At 38.2% G+C, this 19129-nt stretch overlaps 1 long non-coding RNA gene across 1 annotated transcript; it reads left to right on the top strand.

The window, feature by feature from the left end:
• Window positions 1-1440: 1440 nt before the first annotated feature.
• Window positions 1441-18927, top strand: LOC116063474. The gene is made up of 3 exons (XR_004108283.1): window positions 1441-1451; window positions 2134-2142; window positions 18818-18927. It is a non-coding gene; the product is annotated as an uncharacterized LOC116063474 (long non-coding RNA).
• The last annotated feature ends 202 nt before the right edge of the window (window positions 18928-19129 follow it).

Raw genomic sequence — 19129 nt, forward strand, 5'->3', positions numbered from 1 at the left:
CGTACTATAGTGGGACTTTTTACCCAGTTTGGGAGGAAGAAACTGCCTGACAGGCTAAACACAGGGGTGACTACCTGTGGCCGTCTTCTTTGTCATTAGTTTTCACCATTTTTTTGTACATCTTTATTGAAACATTCATTAAACTGTACACCTGACCGTTATTCTCCCACTGAATCCGGTGTCTCCACGCTCCGACACCTGCGCGTAAATGGTGCTGACCGGTTCCAAAAACACAAACTTCTCCATGGCCCAATGTGTTGGCGTCTCTGTGAAGAGCTCCAACACTGAGACAAAGACGACGAACATTTGAGTTTGACCTGGGTGATGGGGGGGGTGGTGGCAGAGAGAGAGAGAGAGAGAGAGAGATTGGGCTGAGACGTCTTCAAATGTTTTTAGTGTGAGTTACTCAGAAAAATGCTTTTATCAAAATATCAGCAAGGAGCTTCACTCAGTTTAACCATTTGGAGGGGGGTCTGGCTGCAGACCTCCAGTGTCAGGCTGCTTCCGTTGCAGGCTCCACTCTCAGGCTGCCTCCAGTGTCAGGACCGGAAATAACAAACTTTTTGTGCGTCTCTTAAAGGACTGAACACCCTGAATCCACGGGTTACGTTTGCAAATTGCCGAATAATACCGAATGTGGATGGTTTGTAATAAATAAGTTACGCTAACGGTGGTTAACGGTTGACTGACGATCAGGTTATCTGACGATCTCTTATGCGCAAGAAACTTCATAATATAACTGTATACACACTTTTAGAAGAAGCCGCTTTGTTGATTTTTTCTTCATTTTAAATTAATCAACACTAACACGAAAAACATGAATTTATACGTTGCATTATAAGTCTACCAGCATTATTATCGCATTAGCCTACATCAAGTGTCAAAATAAACGCCATTCATAGCCTATAGTTTAGCGACATTAGTCCATGTAAAAACGTTGAGCTTAATGGAATATGCATTTCCTAATGGAAAATGTATTTATTGACACAAGTTAATGTCTGCTCAGAGGGTTATACATTCTGAAGTAATCTCAGCTGTTATGCCCCAAGCCAGAGTAAACCCGAGACACCGGCTTGTACGTTTCCAACAGACGGTTTATTTACAAATAATGAAAATAAAATGACAAATTGGCACTGCAATCTTCTTTAGAGAAATTCAAAATATGAAAAACTACACCTGCAGAAATGGATGTAGAACTAGAAACATGGTTTTGGACACTAACTGGCACACAGGAAAAAAATCCCCAAAAAACAATGTCCTCAATCAGTCCTGTGAATGTAAAAAGTAGGCTGGTGGTTGCAGCTAAGCTTTTATTGACTGTTACTACTCCACTTTACATTCACAATATGCCAAGTATCCTTGTTTGTCACAAATCTCATCACAAAACAGCCACATGTCCTCGATTGTGGAGAATTTGAACTTAAATGGTTCCCGGATGTCATCTTTCTCTAGTTCCTCAAGCTTGGAACGTTCCTCCTCAGACCAAAGTCTGGCATACTGCTTTGCAGCTTCTTCCATTTCCTCCTCTCCCATTCCGACTGCACTGGGCAACTCCACCTTGGATGAAAACAAATATTGGTTTGTATCCACCCACTCTGCTTTTTTTCAACAGTCAGAAATGATCCTGGCTGCAAACTTGTCCTATGGGAAAGACAAAGAGAAAAAAGGTATTCTCCCTATAGCAAAACTACTGTACAAAGTGGAATAAACTATTATTCACGTAAAAATAACAGAGCATAAGTAGCAAAGGGACACTTAAAATGAGCTTTGTCAGAATAACCTCAGTATAAAACAGAGCATGCCTACCATCTCAACATCTTTTTCATCCCTAGCTTCGGGAGCCTGCAAAACAGGGTGTACTTGATCCTCTCCCTAAAAGAAAAAAACACAAATCCTCCTTTTTAAGGTCAAATACAATGATCCCATCAGGGCCAGTTCTTTAGATCATCCACCTTGATGGATCTAAGATAGATCTAAATACTGAACATGGATAAAGTTCAGATTCTGTAAACATTGCTGACTGAGGGATGGATTAAAAAAATGACACTGTGGTAGTATTCTCAAAGAAAAAGCACAACCAACTTTGTTCATTACTGTTTTCCCAGGGTCCAGCTTTATGTCATCATCAACTAGTTTGTTATTGTGGGAACTCATTAAAATCCCCTCTGTCCCTTTACTTCCAACTCACAAACTCAAAACTGACCTCAGTAACGTCATCCATTTTCCGCTTCTTCAGACGGAACACTGGTGGCACCTCACCTCGCAGGATGGCCTTTGCTGTGTCTGTCCAGTGGGCAAACTGTTTGCCATGGCTGAAATAAAGAAAAAAATAAGTGTTGGCTATAACAAAGATTGTGTTAGGTAAGGTGTTAATATTTCAAAGACAATCAAGTAAGTGTCAACATCTTTGTGCTTTCACCTTCCAAGGTCAAAATTCTCCATGAGCAAAATACACCACCACTTTCGCAAAGCTGACATGTCCCTCTGAAAAGACATCACTGTAAGCTGCAGTAAATGTTAACAGGAATTTTATAGTTTACTTTGAATATGCAGGTCAACTTACCACAGTGAAATCATAGGGTGCATCAAGCACAGTGTAAAGGCCATACTATGAAAAAACAATTTTATGTTAATATCTTTTATACACAAGAATTAAGACCAATAATGTCTCCTACCATCAACATGAAGATGCCACAGTCATTTCCGTACGGCTGTCTAGGAAAACCCTATGATGACAGAAAAGTTGGATGATTTTACAGTTCTGTTAAATATACAGTACACTACAAATGGTGTATACTTATACCTCTTTTTCCAAACCAGTGGTCTCTTTCTACGGTCCAGGAAACAATGACTGGGAAAGATTTCTAAAATTTGAAAAGAGATGTATTCACAGTTAACTATGTAGTTGTCAAAACCGTATCGTATCCAACATGCTAAGAACACACCAATGCAAGTAATTCAGGTCATGAACGGACCTTTCCATGCAGTCACACAGAAGAAGGCTTTCTATGGTACAATTTTAAGAAATGTATTTTTAATGTCACATCATGCTCAACTGTAAAATTCTAATGACTTTGGTACTTGACAGTTCATTCAAATTTGCAGTTATATTTAGGTTGCACCATAAAAAGACTTACACAGATCAGAACATGATCCGATGAAAAATGAATGTAGAGCCGGGCAATATATCAATATAGTGACGACATGTGGGATTTTGGATGTTGTAATGATGGAATTTGATTTTGTCCATACTGCTCAGCCCTACAACAAACCTTTCCAGAACAGCATTGGAACATGAACACCAATGAGAACCGACATGCAAGTTAGTTAGTGACCTCAGCAGTTCTCTCATTTCCTGGTCACCAAATCCAAATTGTGCATGTGCACATTTGGAATCCAGAAAGAATATCTCCCTGGGTGTTGGCTTCAAAACCTATAATTGTGGTTAATATCATTTCAAGTTGTCACAGCGGGAGAGGTTAATACAACACATCACAACACTAATAAGATATTCACGCGTTTAACCCTTAAGTGTTCTTAACTTATTTACTTCGTAGATGTTCCTAAAGCCAAAACGTGGCTTGTTCTCATAAACTGCTATAAAAATAGTATATATATATATATATATATATATATATATATATATATATATATATATATATATATATATATATATATATATATATATATATATATATATAGATATTTTTTTCGACTTTCAACAAGTCACTCTTTTAGAACTACTTCATCCTGAAATATACATATCAAAAAAATATTATTATTATTATTATTATTATTATTATTATTATTATTATTATTATTATTATATGCTTTCATTGGCGCCATCTGGTGGACAAATAGAAAAATTACAAAAACATTGCCAGTGGTCCAAAATGAAAAATTAACATCAAGGAATGCATTCATTTATGGTAGGATAAAAAAAAAAGTGGTTTTAATGGGTTTCAATGGGGTACGTTTTGGCACTAGGAGCATTTAAGGCTGATTTTGATAGCATAGCCATTTTAGGCTTAATGAAAGTACTGAGATTTCAATTTAAAAAAACATTTTTTTTATTTTCTGGCAAATTTGAGCTATATTCATTCAACACAGCCAAAATGGCTTAATAAATAAACAGGGTGGCTGGAAATATCCCCAAGAACACAACATTTTGTTTTGTTTATAATGTGCCTCAAGAAAGTAAAAAAAAAAACAGTGAGTACAAAAATAATTGGGGCAGCAGTAACTCAGGAGGTACAGTGGCCATTTGGTGAAACAAAATGCAATCTCAAACACTACCTGGTTTCACATCCAACTGTTCTTGAACAAGAACCCCTAACTGCTCCTGATGAGGGTGGCTGCCTCCACCATAGGAATGTGGGCATGTCAGTTGTTAAAAAATATCAAAATGCAGGCCATTTGTCACAGGTAACACCAGTACTTACAGACAACAGATAATGTCCACTTTTCCACACAGGGATAACAATGGAGTCCCTCATGTGAACGTCATTCTAATAACAAAGAAAAAGTTAAACATATACAATAAATAGAAATATATTTTTAATTGAATCCAATAGGTATACTTACAGGTAAACTTGAGAGTGGGTCGCATGCACTTGGCTGTCGCCATGTTGGTACAGCATACAAATCAGCCACAAAAATGCATTTCCCCTGAGGAATATATCGCAAATGTGAACCTTGGCGTGCAAACAGTATTTAAATGAGATACAACCATATTCTGAAATGAAACGTTATACCTTTGATTGAGCCGTTTGTTCGATGAGCTCAAAACAAGCGTTTCCTTATCTGCAAAAAACAAAAAACAAAAAAAAACACTTTCATTTAGCAGCCATAACGACATACATAATTAGTTCACATATGAAATCTTTAAACTGTTAACCCACGGTTGATTCCATGTCCTGATTCAGGCCAAGGGTCCAGAAGTCACCACGTGTCAGGCAACTCTTTTTTGTCTTCACAATTAGTTCTGACTCTGGCTTCTCAGTATCCAGGACACAGTCAAGCTAATCATTGTAAAAGTAAAAATTACTACACAAATATTATACAACTCAGCATAATATGTAGCCCAAGAATGTCATGGTTGGCTGGGTTTCAAGTGAGATATATACATAATACATATACATACAAGCTGCTGTTGAGACGGATGTGGGTGCATTGTCCATGATGCCCGGCATGGTTGTACATTCTCACATTTTGTGATATTTGCACAGTGTGGTCCACAAGTGTCACCATCTATCCAGGAGAATTATGGTTTGAAAATGTTTTTTAAAAAGAATAAAAAAGCCAAAATAATTTGCAAATTTCAAAATCTGCTACCTACCTTTGTGTGTGTCAGTGCAAAGCTCTTGTTGCTGCAGAGAGGCTCCAACTGTTGAGGGCTGACGCTGAGCAGATTTTTCAGATGGTAGGACTCCTGGGGCTTTAGAAAAACCATAGGATTCAGTACAATCATTACATTTCAGATAACTGTAAAATAAAAACTATCCTTGACTTCAGAGTTACCTAATACTGCTTGTCCAACTTCATTGAGAACAATGTCGTGCAGAGTATGTGATTCATGTCCTCTCTTGAGCTGCTTTTTCAGAAGTTTTTCATTTGTGTTGCTGTTTCGATGATGCACCAGGTTTCTCATCATAAAAATGTGTGTTGACGGTGACATGTTATTGAGAAAGTAGTTGTTTTTCTGCAGAGCTGAAAACAGCTGCTCGGCCACTTGACTATTCAAAGAACCCTGAAGTTCTGGGACAAGGTTGATCCTTCTTAACACCTCCCTTGGATCATTGGTGTTGGCCTCGTGGAATTTGTCATACAGGGCATAATGGTCTGAAGAACAAGTGCAAGGATGCCCATCTGTGTCAGGATTTTGTAGCTTTTCAGTCAACCATGGAAGAGGAATCTTAAGCTTTCCCAGCTTAGCTGCTGTGACACTGTCTTGGGTTGGTGCAGCCAGTCTCCCTTCATGTGGCTTAAAAGGTAGTGTGGTTGGGACACGGAGGTTAGCATGAGTTGCCAAACCACGAGCAAAATCGTAAACAGAAACATTTGGGAGGTGTTTCCAGGACAAAAGAAGATCGGCGAAATCTCTTGGAGACTCTGCCCTCAGGTTAAACTTTAAACTGTATACAACACCATGAGGGCACAGAATCACTGACCAGCCATCTTTAAAGGAAAGTTGAAAAGCTATATAGTAAATGCAAATAACAAATCAAATTGTTTTTATGACCTATGTGTGACTCTTACCAGAAGCTCCCCAGATTTTCTGAAAGATCTTGTCGTATGTGTGTCTGTTTTTCATTTCATCCCTGAGTCGGGTGATGAGGTCCATGCGGGATCCCTTGTCATCTAGATTGCAGGCCTTGCACAGCTTTCTTACTGTTGAAACCTTTTTAAATACAGAAAATGAGAAATCAAGTAAAACATTAAATACACAATGCATCTCAAATATACAAACAATTAACTGTACCTTTTGCTTCATGAGTTCATCAACGAGGCGATCTTCTGAGACCATGCTGAGCTCTGCTTCAGTGGAGGACTTTGAATGGGAGACCTTCTCAAATTCTGTATTTAACACAGTATCAGTTCTTCGTGTATTTTTCCCAATCCACGGGGCCCAGTGTTCAAAACTTGGATGGACAGCAAAGATGTTTTTTGCATGGCCTGGGAAAAAAATACACAAAGTGATTTTTTTGTATGGTAAAGTGCACTGATCCATTAAATAAAGGTAATAAATATAGAGAAATTTGAGAGGATGTAAATACTTGGGAAAAAGGCCCAATAAATCATCTCCAACTGTACAGAGTCCCAGAACTCTTCAATGTCAACTTCCCCAGTGAAGTTGTCAGGGACCTCTCTTATGTCACTCACTGAAAGAAAATAAAAACCTGTAATTTACAGTCTCTTTAACACACACACACACACACACCTTACCAGGCAGGTTGAAAACTCCTTTCTTGTGTAGGTCCATCACAACAACAGAAGGATGGTACCCACAGCAAGCACATGAATATGAGTAGTCATGGCTTGTCAATGCCTCAAAGTGGAGGTAGGCATGGAGGACAGTATTTCTTGACGGAAATGTTACTTTCCTAAGAGTCTCGAGTGAGTCCACCACCTTGGAAACTGAAACGTTGTTCTTTTAAAAAAAAAAAAAAAAAAGCAAATAAAATACAGTTATGCTTATTTTTGAACATCCAAACTGTTCCACAAAGGGCCCTGTGGCTGCAGGTCTTTGTTTCAACCAAAACTGTGTCAAACTGTGTGCTCTTGATTGACTGGAACAAAAAGCTGTCACATGGCCCTCTTAGAGAAATAAACAAGCTCCAAGAAACTCAGATTTCCTTATCATGAAAGTTCTATTGTCAGGTTTTGGGGAGACTGGACCAAATGCAGACCAAGAAATGCGGGTGTGGTGAAACAAAAGATGTATCAACAACAGAACAAAACCTCAAGGAACACTGGGGAAAAACACAGGGCATGGAACACAAGGTAGAAAACGCAGATGATCAAACAAAGACAAAAGGAGACACTGAGGCTAAATTCACAAGGGAAGACACAGGTGGTGCAATCAAGACAGGTGAAACACATTGGGTATTCACGAGCAGAGAAGCAGACAGGAAGACAGTACGCCAAACTTCAAAATAAAACAGGAAACAGGAACTCAAAAGGAACCAAAAGACACAGACCATGACATCTATTCTACTAACCTGTAAGTTGGCTCTCAGATACAAACACAGTTCCAGGCTCAAAATGACGTGGTCGTCAAAATTGTGCAGACTGTCCTGCCATTCCTGATAATGGTATGTCATGTGGCAGTGTGGACATTGCCGGAAATAGGTTGATACATCTAGTAAAACAATTAAAATAGAAAAAAATTTAAAGATCTTGCTTTTTCAATCTAAATATTTACTCACTTTAGTATTTGGTGTAAACTTGTGATGTGACAAGATTTTGATTAATGAACAATGTTGCATTCAGAAATCTTTCATAAAATGAGGAGAAATATTAATAACTTATTAATATTAATAAATTACGTTCATTGATGGTGATTATCCTGGCATTTTTGGAGATGAGTTTTGACTCATCAAGTTGTACTGACCCCAGACAGATGGTGCAAGTGGTCTCTGTTGGATGCAACTCCATAATGTAACTTGCCCTTGGTTTTACAAGGTCATCTGGGAGGCTGGCTGGAAGCTTTTTATGCCTGTAGATGTAGTGAACAAGCTGCTTCAAGTTCTCAGCAGATGGTGGATACACAGTGCCTTGTTGCTGTTGGGGTGTAATTTGGGCAATCTCTGTTCGAAAGACGTCCGGGTTTGTCTGAAATAGATGCCAGTTACTGATGTTTTTGTGGACACAGGACAATCTAGGGTTAGCACAAGGACAATGCCAGGTGTTAGCTGGTGAGTTGTAGGTTACCATCACCCTCCCAAGGCGACTGTAATGATGTAAAGTCGGCTCATGGACTGAAAAGCAAAATTTATTAGGGTCCTTTTCAAAGGACACCTCCACACAGAGAGGGACATGGGCCTTCAGGGCATTTTTTTGCCTTTTTATGCACGTCGCCTTCTTAGCATCACCAAAAAATTTCAAGTCGACCATTTTGGACAGCACTTCTTCTTTGAGCCATTCCTCTGTTGCAATTTCCGTGCAGTGTTCAAGTGAACGGATGTGTTCACACTGGCTGAAGTTCAACCCACTTCTTACTGCCATTAAATGATATTGTCTGCAGTCTTCAAGCTCACACTGCACCTTATGCTGGTGGCCCGAGGTTTTTTTTTGGATGTGAATAGGCACAGAAAAGCCATGCTTTGCTTTTTGGACTGCAGATATTCCTAGTAAAACAGCAAGCGTAAGGTGGCTAGTAAAACAGCAAACATATGGTGTGTGTTTATGTCTATATCTATATATACATATTTGTTATTTACTGTTGTCCCAACGGTAGTCAATTTGCGGCAATAAATCTTCTTCTCCCAACGGTAGTCAATTTGCGGCAATAAATCTTCTTCTCCTACTTTTTCGTTGTTTGTCACAGTCTATGGTCGCAATATATACACCGGACTCCTTTAAGAGACGCACAAAAAGTTTGTTATTTCCGGTCCTGACACTGGAGGCATCCTGAGAGTGGAGCCTGCAACGGAAGCAGCCTGACACTGGAGGTCTGCAGCCAGACCTTTTTGCACTGGTCTAAAATCATTAAGTGATTTAGGTCCTTTGGTCTTAGGCACAGGCACAATCACTGACTCTTTCCAGAGATGAGGGACCCGGTGTGATTGAAGTGACTTATTGAATATGAAGGCAAGTATGTCAGACAGTGGCTCTGCACAGCTTTTTAGTAGGCATCCACCAATATTGTCTGGACCAGGGCTCTTCCTTTCCTTCACCCCCCTAAGAATTCTGTGAACTCTGTCCTTATCAATAGTGATAGCCACATCTTGTTGTGCCCATGATTCCCTGTACGTAGACAATTCCTTGGTGAAATTGTAAATATTAAAGCGATTATAAAAAATATTCAATTCATCTGCAAGCTCAGAATCTGTCTTGCCCTCAAAGGAGAGTTTTTTTTTATGATTAGATTGTAAGCCCATCATTGACTTCACACCGTCCCATCCAGGGCGTGACTTGCCACTACTCAATAGGGATTCAACTTTGTCCTTATATTTAAGTTTAGCTAATTTGAGCTCCCTCTTAACTTGCTTCTGCAGGTCATTATAGACTATGGCATCCCCCTGCTTAAAACTAATATTTCTCTGGTTGATGATACTTTTAACAGATTTGGTCACCCATGGTTTATTATTTGGAAAAATAGAAATAGCGTTTTTGGGAATTATTTCATTTTCACAGAAACTTATATAAGCAGAAACAGTATCAACAAGTTCATCCAAGTTAGGACATGCTTCCTTAAATAAGTTCCAGTCTGTACATGAGTAACAGTCCAATAGCTCCTGTGTAGACACCACATGAAATGTTTTTCTAACCTACCTATGAATTCACCTTTCTTAAGTTATAGTTTTAATAAAGATTTTTAACCATGTGTCTGTATATGTCTCTCTCAGAATAAAATGATAACCTCTGTCCAGATAAGTAATAAAGTAACACAACACAAGGTTTTAGAAAAATATATCTCAAATTATTTACTCAATGAAGAAATTATCTCCAATGAAATAAGAAAATGAAATAAAGATATGATTGTTCTTTTTTAAACCTTCAACATAAAATGTCCCTCTTTTTTAAAGGAAAATACTGCAACTGAATTGTCCCTCTTTTTAAGACAACACTGTAAATGAATTATCCCTCTTGTGACGGCCCCTGTGTGATCTGGTGGGGCCTCTCTGTAGGAGTGATACCTCTCTGGTCTTACCCATCTTTGTTTGAGTTGATTGCAGATCTGGTGCACCTGGGAGCTGTGAGCTGATAAAGCTCCACCTGGTCAGACTACACTCTCTCTCTTCACTGCGATCCAGACATCAACCATGGCCTGATCATCCTGCCTGCCACCTCTTGTTTTGGGTTTATTTCAGTTACAGAGACACACTTTGCACATTACAAAAGATATGTTTAGTTTATTCTTTTGTTAAATAAATCACTTTTGATAATTTACGATGCCTCGCTCCCTCTTTTGTCATGGGCCTTGAGCCAGGTTATGACACTCTTTTTTTTTAAGGAAAACACTGTCAATACTGTACCATATAGAAATGCACAGACAACAATTTAAACACTATTAACCTTCAAATGGATTAATTCAGAAAACCTCAATGTACCACCTTCAAAGTCACTTAATCCAACATTATTTGTGGGCCCACACACACACACCTTAATGCAATCTAAAGCCGGCAACCAAAATTATTATAAAACTAAAATACCGTAGCATGCCTGATGCAGTGCTTGTGTCCATTGTGGCCCAAGACTTAATGCCCGTTTCACTCGTCAGCGAGCAAACAAAATGAAGGATACCTTGAGTTAATGTTTCTGTCCCGTCCTTTCTCCAACAGTCACAGGAGCAGGCTCAGCAACCAATCAGCATTTCAACACGAACTCTGTGGGTTTCTCTTTTCTCCTTGTTTCCAGTAAAACTCACGAGTGAAGTCCTGGTTGCTCCAAGCTCTGTCTGAGTGTCCCCTGTCTTCAGGTCGAAAGCAGCAGATAAACCCCTCAAACCGTTCAACTGAGGCCTGAGGGGTTGGGATCCTAGGGGGCTAGGGGGCCGTTGGCTCTGCCTGCACTCAGGGAGGGGGGTGGCCTCTGGCTGGGCTGGGGGGCTGTCATCCCTGGTTCTCCCGTGTTCTCGGTCTCTGTTGGCGGGGGGGCTTCCCGGCACGGCTCCCTGCTGCTCTCCCTTGGGGAGGGCATGGCTGTCCTCGGGACATGAGGTCTCGGGTCCTTTGCGCCTTTGGGGGGGTCGAGGAGTGCCCTGGCTACTGGGGTTCCTCCCTGCCTGCTGCTGGGGTTGGTGTGTCGCAGTGTGGCATCCCGCTCTCACTAACTAACTACATTCTGCGACAGGCTTATGCACACACACACATTTTATTTTGATATATATATATATATATATATATGAGTAGTCTGAGATGGATGAGAATTTATCTATAAGTGTAATTGACCCTTCGCTAAGCCACGGCCGAAAACCGCCATGGGCCAATCGTTGCTTAGTAACCGTAACTAGGTGCGGGAGGTCTGGCAAGCTTTTCTTTTCTGTGCGGAGATTTGTTGAGGGGAGGCGTGGTAGTGTGAATGCAATTGTTGGAAAATTGTAATAGCATTGTTACAAAGAAGGTTCCTGTAGATAGGAATATTTTGTACTGTGGAAAAGTATTTTAGAAGGCTAGCTAAACCTTGAACTAGCTTAACTGCGTGGAGCTCCTGTGTGTCCGTGTGTAACGTTACTCCTCTCCTCATTCCCCACACTCCCTCTCTTGCAGTTAGCTTGCTCATTTTACTGCATTGTATTTCCTATTTCGCTGTCCAGGGCTCAAATAAACGCAAGTCGCATAGCCTGGAAGAGTCAATCGGACAGCTGGCTACACATATATTTTGTTAATCAACGGCCTACCCCTGAGTACCCCAATACGATTGCAGCTCTCCCGGTGTTAGTTCTAAGGAGGGAATGTTATCATTGCAAAGTGGTCAGGCTAATGTCTTGTGTTTATTCCACAAGACCTATGGATAAGCTGCTTGATTTATAACTATTGGATTATTTTCAAATTTCACTTACCCTGCCATGCATGGACATAGCTGTTGAGGTGACAATTATTTTGTTTGAGTTAGTGTTTTTTGTTTGATACTTGAGAAGTTTTGCTTGGAATTAAAGTTACAAAAATAATCCCATATGAATAGAACAGCTGTTCAGATCATCCTCCTGTAAAACACTGGTCAAATATTTAAACTTGATGTCTGCATTAGAGAACATGGTGTGGGGTGAGGCTGTAAATCTTATCTTATTTTTTTTAGCACGTGTCAAGTAACGTGCCCTGTAACATGTTTCACAAATTACAAATTGGGAATATGACTTGGCTACAGCTCGAAAAAACATTTCAGTCAAAAATAGTTTTTGCTTTAATCCATGTAAAAAAGAAGACTGTAAGAGAGATATAGGATGCCGCTTCTGCCACTCAAATATGCAGCTTGATTGATGACCGGCAGGTCAAGAGGTCACGAGCTGTCAAAAACGTGATTTACATCTGCCAGATGTTTCTGACGCAATCCTTCCGGAACCTTCCAGAAAGAGGGCGTGCCTCAGACCGGATATTACCAGGGAGGAGACCGGAAACTGCGTATTAATGCATCAAGACAGGAAATTGCGTGTTTTTAAATGAACCAATGAGCACGAATGAAGTATCTTTACACTATTTGAAGCAGTTATACATATAACTGTGAGCCCAGAGAGTGGGTAAGACTGGGTTGTAAAAAAGGAATGTTCAAAAATGCAAGGCTCCTCTTACAACAGGCTAAGGAAGTAGCTCTAATAAGCGTGAATGGGCCTAAGCCCCAATGGTCAATGCATCTCCACCCACCCACCCACCCACCCACACACACACACACACACACACACACACACACACACACACAGGCGTTACATTTTGTAAAAAATGTTGATCGTATGTCTGTGCATGCTTAGCTCTGGTTGGTATGTCTGGCTCACACTGTCCTCTGCGCTCCTGCGTCCTCCGCTGCTCCGTACTCATCTGGCTGTGCCTGCATCGTTCTGGCCCGGGGATCTGTGTTCACTCCCCTTTTCCCTCCACACCTATTTTTCCCATGCCCGAACACTCTACCGGAAATTACGTTATCAGTTCAAATGAGCTAACCAGTGAGAAGTCAAAAAAAAACATTTCACATCAACATTCCCTGTACCATAAATGTGGTATTTTTCATCAGATCACACAAAATCACACATGGCATTTGAACACATAACATTCATTGTGACTACTTTCTTTGAATTTTGAGTGATTTATTCAACTTAGTCACACTTTTTTTTGTTTACGGTCAAAATGTAGGAAAGAGTATAATATTCATCCATACACACACTCCTACAACTTTCTTGTGCTTGTGTACCATTATACACACGAAACACACGCACACACACACACGAAAAACAGACATACACACACACACACACACACACACACACACACACACACACACACACACACGAAACACACACACACACACACACACACACACACACACACACACACACACAAACAGACACAGTACATGTTGTCATGTTGCCGCTTATGCATGTGAACCACTAATGTTCGCCCACACATGCATATGAATTTTAACTTGTGAATACAAAACTTATTTTGTATCATTTTAATTTAACTAGCAAAACAGATTTGTAGTGATTGACATTGACAATTCACAATGACAAACATTGACATTGACTTAAAAGATTGGTTGTGTTTAATGTGGTGAAAGATGTCAATTTAAAAAGATAACATAGCAGCAAATAGTTAAGCTAATTATATTAAATATACAAACGTTAAAAAATATGTGCTTGTGACATTTTTGTATTAATACAGCTGTTAAAATTATAGTTTATTCTCCTTGATGTACACAATGCTTATAATAGTTGTAAAAAAAATGTAAGATAAGATTCAACTTTGCACCCTGAACCCAATTTGTTTCTTTGTAAAACGCCAACGTTAAAAGTAAGTAGTACTACCTTGAAGTTATATGACTTCACCAGATGCATTTATGCTTTAGCGACATTGCGTCGTAATTTCCCAATTCAGAATTAACACGTCATCAAAATGTAAGTCTCACAGACAAGATATGGTATGTTCAACATGAATTTGAATTCATGAATACAAAACTGATTTTGTATCATTTTAATGTAACTAGCATAACCACATTCGCTTAAAAGATTGTTTGTGTTTAATGTGGTGAAAGATGGCAATTTAAAAAAGATAACATAGCAGCAAGTAGTTTAGCTAATTATATTAAAAACATTACAAACATTTTTAAACCTTATGTGATCAGTGTTAAAAAAGAAAAGAGTAAGATGAGATTCAACTTTGCACCCCGACCCAAATTTGTTTCTTTGTAAAACACCAACGTTAAAAGTAAGTAGTACTACCTTGCATTTTACTCTGGTCTCATGTTATCTGCATTTCAACCTGAGCTCAATTATTTATAATAATTAATTATACAACGCAATATGCAACTGACAACTTTGTCTTAATATTTGATGGCCTGTTCAGAGAATGACCGACAAATGATATATCTCTTAAGAGCAGAAACTAAGAATTTAAGACCACAATTTTTTATCCCGTAAAAGTATCACTGAAAAGACCCTGAAGGGTGTTGGAACGGCAACTATGATTACATCAAAACTCTGACTCAAACAAGGTTCTTGTTATTTACTAGAAAAGAGAGGATTTAAGAAAACTATAAGAGATAATTAAAAAAGAAAAAGATATAGGAAGCTTGGCCCTCTAAGCAAACTGCTATTTTATTTATGAATTCGTATATCCAAATGTGATATTGTTCGACTTTGTATTATATGTACTTTGTATATATAGTATTTATACAGGAATTTATAATTAGTTTCCTTAACTTTAATGTTTATAGTTAAAGGTGGGGTCAACTCCGTACACAGAGTTAGCCATTCTTTTTCACTAAACTTCTTTTTAAGCTCTAATTCCCAATTTGTTCTCAAAGAAGAAAAAGAGTTCTGGGAACTTTCAGACAAAATTCTATACAAGTGAGATATCTTACACTTAAGCGAAGTTGCAGAGATAATAAATTGTTCCAGCTCAGTGGGATAGAGTCTAAGTTGTCCCTTTTTACGTAAAGATACAATGATGTGAAGAACCTGCAAGTATTTAAAAAAATCTGTTCTAGGAATTTATATTCTGCACAAATAGCCGTAAAGGATTTAACGGACTCAGAGCCTTCATCAAACATATCTGAAAAAGTTTTTAAACCATGAAGTTACCAATTTCGAAAGTCAGTTTGAGAGAGAGCTAGAAAGTTGGGGTTAAATGCAATAGGAGAGTTTTTGCTTATATGACCTTCTGTGCTCAGATACCTATTACAGTCCTGCCAAGCTTTCAATGTGGCTTGTAAAGGGGGGAACCCCTCTACATTCATCAGGGACTGCAGTTTGTTAACATAAAGTGTTGTTGTGATCTCCAACAGATAGCATGTTAGTGATTTCACTTGCTACCCAAAGAGAACTAGTTCCCAACTTCCAACTTATAATATGTCTAACTTGGCAAGCCCAGTAGTGCCATAAAAAATTTGGAAGTCCTAATCCCCCTTTTAAACATGGTTTTGTTAAAGTGGACAGCTTAATCCTTGGGGTCTTGTTGTTCCATATACATAGTGTTAAACATCTATTAATTAACTTAAAAAAAGAAAAGGGAATATAACATGGCAATATACTAAAAGCATAAATAAACTTAGGGAGTATACTCATTTTAATGGCATTAATTTTCCCAATAAGAGACAGTGGGCGAAAGACCAAGTCTGAAGTTTCTTTTTGCATTCCTCCAGCAAAGGGTTATAGTTTCCCTTAAATAGTCTGTCTAAAGCGGGTGTCACTTGTACTCCGAGATATTTAAAGCCATATACTGACCAAGAGACAGGGCATTCCTTCTTAACATTTTCCACATTTGGAATGTTAAGAGGGCAAGCAATTGTTTTTTGTAAGTTAACCTTATACCCTGAAGTCTTAGAAAATGTTTGAATATCTGCCAAAGCATGGCACAAAGTTGACATAGTTTCAGTAACAAATAATAAAGTATCATCGGCATAGAGAGAAATTTTGTGATGTTGTGTGCCTGCGGTCACTCGCTTTATCATAGGATTAGTTCTGATCATCTCAGCAAACGGTTCTAAAGCAATAACAAATAATAATGGGGAGAGAGGGCAGCCATGCCTGGTACCTCTTCTTAAGTGCACTGGGGGAGATTCCACATTATTAGTACAGACAGTTGCATTTGGAGTGTCATATAATGCTTTAATCCATTCAATGAAATTGTAGCCTAATTTAAATGTATCTAGTACTAAAAAAGAAAATCCCATTCTAAGCAGTCAAACGCCTTCTCAGCATTGAGAGACAATAATAATGAAGGTGTTTTTTCCTGGTTCAGATAATGTATGATGTTAAACAGTCGTCTAGTATTATCAGATGAGTGACGACCTTTAGTGAATCAAGTTTGATGTGTCCTCTCAAAGTAGCTTTTGCTGCATCCCAAAGTATGGATGGGACTATTTCAGATGATAAATTCTAAATATTAAAGTCTTCAATCCACAAAATCTCTCATTTTCTTACAGAATATTTCATCTTCTAATAACGGATTATTAAATTTCCACATTTTAGTTTTAGAAGATTCATTTAGAGTGATTTCCAAGGAGGCCATTGCATGGTCCGATATAGAAATTTCATGTATTTCACAAGATGAAACAAGCTTCATACAATTTTTAGGAAGAGAAAAATAATCTAAACAAGAGTAAGATTTATGTCTTATGTGTTTATGAATTAAAACCACTCCTCGGCTATTTGTTTTAAAAGATGAAAAGAAAATTTGCCCAACCCAGTCTTTCCGTAATTTAATATGCTCTTCAGGTGAAAGGTGAGTTTCTTGCAATAAGGCTATTCCAATTTCTCTTTTTTGAGAGCTGTAAGTATTCTTTTCCTTTTGATAGGATGTCCTATACCTTTAACATTCCATGTAATTAATTTAACTGATTTATCCATAGTAGTCCTTTAAAGAAAAAAAAAGGAAGAAAATGAATTACTGATGGTTTAAAGGAAGAATTATTATCTAGAGAAGCGTTACATAAGCAAGATCAATCTGAAGAAAATTGGAATACATTAGTTATAGCCAGAGCAAATTTCAACTCAGACCACTCAAACTATATTAAACAAAAAAGTATGTACTTGAAACAAAAAATGCATGAATTTGGGAATAGACCAGGTAAACTATTGGCATATTATTTGAAAAAGGAACAAGCTAATAGAACAAAAATGGCCATTAAAACTGAAGATGTAGTAACATACGAGCCATTAGAAATTAATAAACAATCTTTTGATTTTTATAGTGGTTTATATAAATCAGAAAATATTTCAATCCCTGAGGCAACAACCTTTTTTTCAGGTTACAGTCTTAGATCAACAAACCATTATTAAAAACTTGTCTGAGGAAGAGGTGTTTTCTGTAATTAAATCACTAGCAGCAAATAAATCTCCAGGCCCGGATGGGTTTTCTGGAGAATTTTATAAAACTTTCTGGCCACAACTTAAATTAGTTTTTATGTTAATGGTTAATGACTTCACTAGCCATAACATTCTTCCTGTTTCTATGAAAACAGCTAGAATCTCTGTCATATTGAAAGAAGGCAAAGACCCTCAAAGTTGTGCCTCATAGAAGGCCTATAAGTTTGCTAAATTGTGACTATAAAATTATTACAAAACTGTTATCGAAGAGATTAGAATTAATTCTCCCAAAATTAATAAATTTAGATCAAACTTGATTCACTAAAGGTCGTCACTCATCTGATAATACTAGACGACTGTTTAACATCATACATTATCTGAACCAGGAAAAAACACCTTCATTATTATTGTCTCTCGATGCTGAGAAGGCGTTTGACTGCTTAGAATGGGATTTTCTTTTTTAGTACTAGATACATTTAAATTAGGCTACAATTTCATTGAATGGATTAAATCATTATATGACACTCCAAATGCAACTGTCTGTACTAATAATGTGGAATCTCCCCCAGTGCACTTAGGAAGAGGTACCAGGCATGGCTGCCCTCTCTCCCCATTATTATTTGTTATTGCTTTAGAACCGTTTGTTGAGATGATCAGAACTAATCCTATGATAAAGGGAGTGACCGCAGGCACACAACATCACAAAATTTCTCTCTATGCCGATGATACTTTATTATTTGTTACTGAAACTATGTCAACTTTGTGCCATGCTTTGGCAGATATTCAAACATTTTCTAAGACTTCAGGGTATAAGGTTAACTTACAAAAAACAATTGCTTGCCCTCTTAACATTCCAAATGTGGAAAATGTTAAGAAGGAATGCCCTGTCTCTTGGTCAGTATATGGCTTTAAATATCTCGGAGTACAAGTGACACCCGCTTTAGACAGACTATTTAAGGGAAACTATAACCCTTTGCTGGAGGAATGCAAAAAGAAACTTCAGACTTGGTCTTTCGCCCACTGTCTCTTATTGGGAAAATTAATGCCATTAAAATGAGTATACTCCCTAAGTTTATTTATGCTTTTAGTATATTGCCATGTTATATTCCCTTTTCTTTTTTTTAAGTTAATTAATAGATGTTTAACACTATGTATATGGAACAACAAGACCCCAAGGATTAAGCTGTCCACTTTAACAAAACCATGTTTAAAAGGGGGATTAGGACTTCCAAATTTTTTATGGCACTACTGGGCTTGCCAAGGTAGACATATTATAAGTTGGAAGTTGGGAACTAGTTCTCTTTGGGTAGCAAGTGAAATCACTAACATGCTATCCGTTGGAGATCACAACAACACTTTATGTTAACAAACTGCAGTCCCTGATGAATGTAGAGGGGTTCCCCCCTTTACAAGCCACATTGAAAGCTTGGCAGGACTGTAATAGGTATC

This window comes from Sander lucioperca, chromosome 2 (assembly GCF_008315115.2).
Source record: "Sander lucioperca isolate FBNREF2018 chromosome 2, SLUC_FBN_1.2, whole genome shotgun sequence".
Taxonomy (NCBI): Eukaryota; Metazoa; Chordata; class Actinopteri; order Perciformes; family Percidae; genus Sander; species Sander lucioperca.